The following is a 6,381-nucleotide window of genomic DNA, read 5'->3' on the forward strand; positions in this document are numbered from 1 at the left end:
ATGGCGATGGCTGGGGATCGGCTTAGTGGAGCCCCCGCGGTCTCCGGAGCCGAAGCCCTGCGAGCCCTAAACCTCCGGCTGGATTCGCACCTCCTGCAGTTGCTCGTGGAGATGGAGGAGCTGGAAGGGAAGCGGGTGGCGCTGAACGCCCGAGTGGAGGAGGGCTGGTTCTCCCTCTCCAAGGCTCGCTATGCCATGGGCGCCCGGGCGGTGGGCGCCCTCCAGTACAGCTCCTCCATGGCTCCCCTCTTCCGGGTCAGCACCAGGGAGCCCGAGCCGGGCCGGCCTGACTTCCGGCTGATTTCCCCCAGACTGGAGTCCCCGAAGGTCATGAGGCCCAAGGAGGCGCAAAGTGGGATGCCCGCGGGAGAGCCAAAGTCGGGGTCTCCGGTGCTTCGCAGGCGGCCCCAGCCTCGGGGGTCGTCCCTGCAGCCCGCGCCGCCGGCAGTGACCCCCGTGACTCCCCCTGAGCGGGATCCGCTGACCTGGTTTGGCATCCTGGTGCCCCGGAGCCTGCGGCAGGCCCAGGGGAGCTTCCGGGCAGCGCTGCTTTTGGCAGGGGAGATTGCCGGGCTCCAGAGCCACATCGAGTGGGAAAGAGCCCAGGTGCAGGCCCTCCGTCAGGAGAAGCAGAAGCTGCTCGATCGGCTGAAGGTGGCATGAGCACATTCAGAATTCAGATAAAGAATTTATTCTCTTTGTTTGATGATTATCAAAAAAATAGTTAAATATTTTCCTGTTCTGAAAAAAATGACACTTCCTCAGCCTTCCAAGATTCCCCCTATCACTTTAAATGGCACATGGAAATTACTAGTAATAGCTTGAATAAGATGAAATATATTTTTCCATTGTCATTGAGACTCAAAATCATAAAGAAGTAAGCTAATGTGTAACCTTGACAGAATCGTAGCATTCTTTTCGTCTTAACCGAAAACATATTTGAAAAAGTGTAGTAATGCTTAATATACAAATATTCTATATCTGGATGTAAATGGGCTGAAATCTGAGGAAAAATAAACACTCAAAAGAGAAATACCATATTACACATAATTATCAGCATGGATAAAATGAAGCATTTCTATAGTTATTGATGCTTAACAGTTAACAGTACCAGATAAAGGAGTCAAGAGTACTCTGGTTGGGGCGGCTAGGTGGCACAGTGGATAGAGCACTGGCCCTGGAGTCAGGAGTACCTGAGTTCAAGTCTGGCCTCAGACACTTAATTACCTAGCTGTGTGGCCTTGGGCAAGCCACTTAACCCTATTGCCTTGCAAAAACTAAAAGCAAACAAACAAACAAAAAAAAGTAGTCTGGTCATACAAGAACCACAAAGTGCCTACCTCCATGTTTTCTCAAATATTCAAGCAATTAATGTACTTTTATTAAAAAAAATAAATAAATGAAGGAAGGAAAAAGAAAAATCAAAATGAGCTCTGTATGGTTATAATGACCAAGTATGAATTTGATATAAAAAAAAAAGATGAGAAAATTGTGCCTTTTAATTTGAAGACTGGGGTTAGGGAGTATCTATGAGTTTGGATCAATACAAAATCAAATTGTGTTAATTTCTGATGAACTTTTTTTTTCTCATTTTTGCTCTGGAGGAGATGGAAAGGATCTATTCAGAAATACAGATTATGTAAAAACAAATAATTAAAAAGAAAAACTAACAAAAATATCCTCTTGAAAAGAACTGAGTGTCATGAGGTTTTTTTCTTTAGCTAAAGGATACATTAACCTTGCCCTCCAGAGTTCCAAATTTTTAGTTACACTAAAAAATCAAAATATAGGTAAGAAAAATGTCTTCTTAAAGATGAAATAATTTATTTTACTCATAAAGCTTGTGCATGGAAGATGAAGATGCAGTATTGACAAAGTTGCTTCATCCCTTTTTTAGAAATTATTTTATACTAGCATTCATTATTAGTAAAAAGCCTAGTACTGCTTACTATACCAGTTTTGTGTGTTTGCATTTGAATGGTGACAGGGAAAAATAGTTTATCAAACACTTCTAGAATAGAAAAATCAAATATACTTACCACCAGGCTCAAATCAAGAAAATTGCTGTGAATGTAATCTAGACATAATAACTAATAGTAATTCAATTTTTAAATCATCCCAATCCAAAATAAAAAGTCCAAAACACTTTGAGAAGAATTTAAGAGGTTCAAACTAATAGAAGGTCTAAGAGCCAAAGGACAAAAGAAACAAAAGGGGAAGGTAAAAAAGACATAGCAAGAAAGGAAGAGATGTTTTAAAAACCATCAGAAGCAGAGAGGAGGAAAAAGGCAGGAACTTATTTTTGTGTTGTTGGGATTATTTCTATTGAAAGTATGAGACAAATGTCCAGAGGTTAGCTGGTGGTACCTGGATCACAGAGTACTTACTCAATCTGAATTAGGGTTTTTTCAAACAGTTCATACTAACTCTTTTGTGCATCACAAGGGTGACCTCTGGGCATTGTTATGAAGGATAATCTGAAATCATGACCCTGAGAGTACTTTAACAAAACAAATGGAGATCTTTCGGACCTCTACTGAAGGGGGTGGGGAGACATATTAGTCTCCTCTGTTTACTCAGAAAATGTCATCTTTTGTGTCTTCCAAGCAATCCATATGATGAGCTCCCCAGGTAGTTTGTCTCCAGGTGTAAATATTTGACTCTTGGGAAAGCAACCTCTACAAAAGGAAATAGAGGTATACATTTTAATTAAAAAAAAAAAGAAGGGGGGGAAGAAATCAGAAACAAAGATTTTGCTTTATATAAAAGAAATCTGGAAATGGTATTTGGGATAATCTAATAAATGAAAAAAAAAACTTAATTGCCCAGGTCACACTTCAAGACATTTAGAAACCACAAATAACCCTAATCTCTTTATTTTCAGTCTAATCTTTCATATCAGAATATAGCCATTTTCTATGAAAGAAAAAGTTATAAAGTTGTTCCTTCTCACAAGGGCTGAATTGGTCTGGCTAAAGTTGACTCTAATTTAGTTTTATCAACTCACCTGGATAGTCTCAGCAAGTTATTTAATCTTTTTGTGTCACATTTCACACACCTGTAAAATGAGAGTTGGATAAAATGTTGTCCAAGATCCATTTCAGTTCTGTATCTATGAATCTATATAAATCTGATGTGTTCCCCAGATCCTAGGATGACAACAATCTAAGATAACAATAAAAGTTTTTTGCACTTCTCTATCATATTGCAATTTATGAAGCACTTTTTGAAAATCCTTTGAGATATATGATTTTATTATCCTCATTTTTCAAGAGAAAATTCGATCTTAATTTCTAAGTCATTTATCCAAAATCACACCCTCAGAACACAAAATCAGATTTTCTGAATGGAAGACAAGTGAACTTTACACAATGCCAATCTTCCCCTCAAGTAACTGATGTCTGTAGAACTGGATTCGTATGTCTTTCCCATTCTTTCACTCTACATGTTCTAAAATATTGATGGCAGTTCTCTTTGAGGTGACAACTGAAAATTGCAGAAATGCCCATCAATTGGGAGTGGCTGAATAGAATATGGTCATACTGGAATGCTATTGTTGTGTAGAAAATAATGAGCTCATTAATTTTAGAAAACTTAAATGGGGGTGGCTAGGTGGCACAGTGGATTGAGCACCGGCCCTGGAGTCAGGAGTACCTGAGTTCAAATACAGCTTCAGACACCTAGCTGTGTGGCATAAGGCAAGCCACTTAACCCCATTCGCCTTGCGAAAACAAAAACCAACAAAAAAAACTTAAATAGACTTTCATAAAATAATGAAAAGCAAAATGAGCTGAACCAAGAGATCATTGTATACAGTAAAAGCAACATTGTTTTAAGGACAAATTTGAAAGACTTAGCTTATATGAAAACCACATAGAATCTATGAAATACCAAGAATCTGTTAAAATAAAAAAAAATGAAAAAAAATAGAAGAAAATACCTCATTGTTAAAACAACTGACCTGGAAAATAGATCTAGAAGAGACAAGCCTGGAAATCATGGACTACCTAAAAACTTTGATCAAAAAAAAGAGCTTGAATTCCATATTTCAGAATATGGTTAAGGAGAACTTCCCTAATATCCTGGAACCAGAGGGAAAAATAGTCACTGAAAGAATCCATTGCTCCATCTTCTGAAAGGGATTCCAAAATGAAAACACCAAAGAATATTGTGGCCAAACTCCAGAATTATCAGATCAAGGAGAAAATCTTGCAAGCAATCATAAAGGAACAATTCAAATATTAGGGAGCCACAATCAGGATTGCACAGGACCTGGTCACATCATCATCATTAAGGGATCAAAGGACCCAGAATATGATATTCTAGAGATTACAGCCAAGAATCCATTATCCACTAAAACTGAGCCTTCTCTTTGAGGGGAAATGATGGATATTTAACAAAAATATGACTTTCAAACTTTTCTGATGAAAAGACCAGAGCTAAACAGAAAATTTGATCTTCAAAGAGGATATTCAAGAGATACATGAAGAGGTAAATAGGGGGGAAAGAAAAACTTATCCAACAAAATTAAACTGGTTACATCTCCACCTGGGAGAAAAAGTCTCATAACTCTTGAGAATTAACTCCATCAGAGGGAATATACTGAGGCTAAAGGTATGAACATTCATGGTATGCCTTGACTTTGATGTTTATTCATTAAAAAGGGGAGGATGTAATAAGAGGAAGGGGAGGTTGAATGGGGTAAATTACATCACATGAAGAGGTGCTGAGAACCTAATAAAATGGAGGGAAGGAAGGGAGGAGATGAGAACCACCTGAATAATCAGATTTGACTCAAAGAGTGATTAATACACACACTTAGTTGAGTTTAGAAATATATCTTACCTTTCAAGTATTAGGAGTGGAAGTGGGGAAGGGAAGGAGGGAATGATAGAAGGGAGGGAAGAAAGAAGGGATGAAGTGAGAGGAGAAAGGAAAGGGAAGGTGGTGAAAAGAAAGGGGAAACACGTTAAGGGAGGTGGTATTAAGCAAAACACTGGGAAGGAGGAACTAAGTGAAAGGAGAAAAAGAAGGGGAGATAGCATAGAGGGAAGATAAAGAGTAATTATAAGTGTAAATGTGAATAGAATGAACTCTTCTATAAAACGGAGGCAGATAGTATAGTACATTAAAAACCAGAATCCCACAATATGCTGCTTACAAGAAACATAGTTCAAACAGAGAGATACACAGAATAAAGGTAAAAGGCAGGAGCAGAATATATATAAAGATTCAGCTGAAGTGAAAAAGTAGGGATAAAAATTCTTATCTCAGACAAAGCAGTTGCAAACATAGATCTCATTAAAAGAAATAGAAAAGGAAACTATATCTTCCTAAAAGGTACTACAGACAAATAATTTCAATATGTGCATCAATTGGTATAGCATCCAAATTCTCAGAGGAGAAGCCGAATGAGTTACAGGAAGATACAGACAGCAAAACCACTGGTAGGGGACCTCAACCTTCTCTCAGAATTAAATAAATCTAACCATAAAAGAAACAGGAAGGAAATTAATGAAGTGAATAGAACATTAGAAAACTTAGATATGATAGCTTGCTAGAGAAAATTGAATGGGGAAACAAAGGATTATACCGTTTGTTCTGTAGTACATGACACCTAAACAAGAATTGACCATGTATTGAGGCATAAAAACTTCATAATCAAATGCAGAAAGACAGAAATAGTGAATGCATACTTTTCAGACTATGATGCAATAAAAACCACATGCATTAAAGAGCCTTGGAGAGATAGATCTAAAACTAATTGGAAACTAAACACCTAATTTGAAAGAATGAATGGATCAAACAACAAACCATAATTAGAATGAATGATTTCATTCAAGACCATGACAATAACAAGACAACATATTAAAACTTATGGGATACAGCCAAAGCAGTTATTAGAGGATATATAATATCTCTGTATGCTTATATGAATAAAATAAAGATTAATGAACTGAAGATGCAACTAAAAAAGTTACAGAAATAACAAATTAAAAATCCCCAATTAAATACCAAATTAGAAATTCTGAAAATTAAAGGTGAAATTAATAAAATTAAAAGCCAGAAAAGAGTTGGTTTTATGGGAAAAAAACAATAAATTAGATAAACATTTGATTAATTTGATTTAAAATAAAAAGAAGAAAACCAAATTATTACTATCAAAAATGAAAAAAGGAAATTCACCACCAATGGGGAGCAAATTAAAATGATATTCTGAACTATTTTGCTCAACTGTAGACCAATAAATTTGATAATCTAAGTGTAATGGATGAATATTTACCAAAAAAAATATGTTGCCCAGGTTAAAAGAAAAGGAAATTAAATATTTATATAACCCTAGTTCAGTAAAAGAAATTCAACAAGCCATCATTGAACTCC

The 6,381-nt window shown here is 37.0% G+C and overlaps 1 pseudogene; it reads left to right on the forward strand.

The window, feature by feature from the left end:
* On the forward strand, nucleotides 1-4,729 carry LOC141520226 (coiled-coil domain-containing protein 115 pseudogene; annotated as a pseudogene).
* Nucleotides 4,730-6,381: the final 1,652 nt, after the last annotated feature.

Source organism: Macrotis lagotis, chromosome 4, assembly GCF_037893015.1.
Source record: "Macrotis lagotis isolate mMagLag1 chromosome 4, bilby.v1.9.chrom.fasta, whole genome shotgun sequence".
In the NCBI taxonomy this organism is placed as follows: domain Eukaryota; kingdom Metazoa; phylum Chordata; class Mammalia; order Peramelemorphia; family Peramelidae; genus Macrotis; species Macrotis lagotis.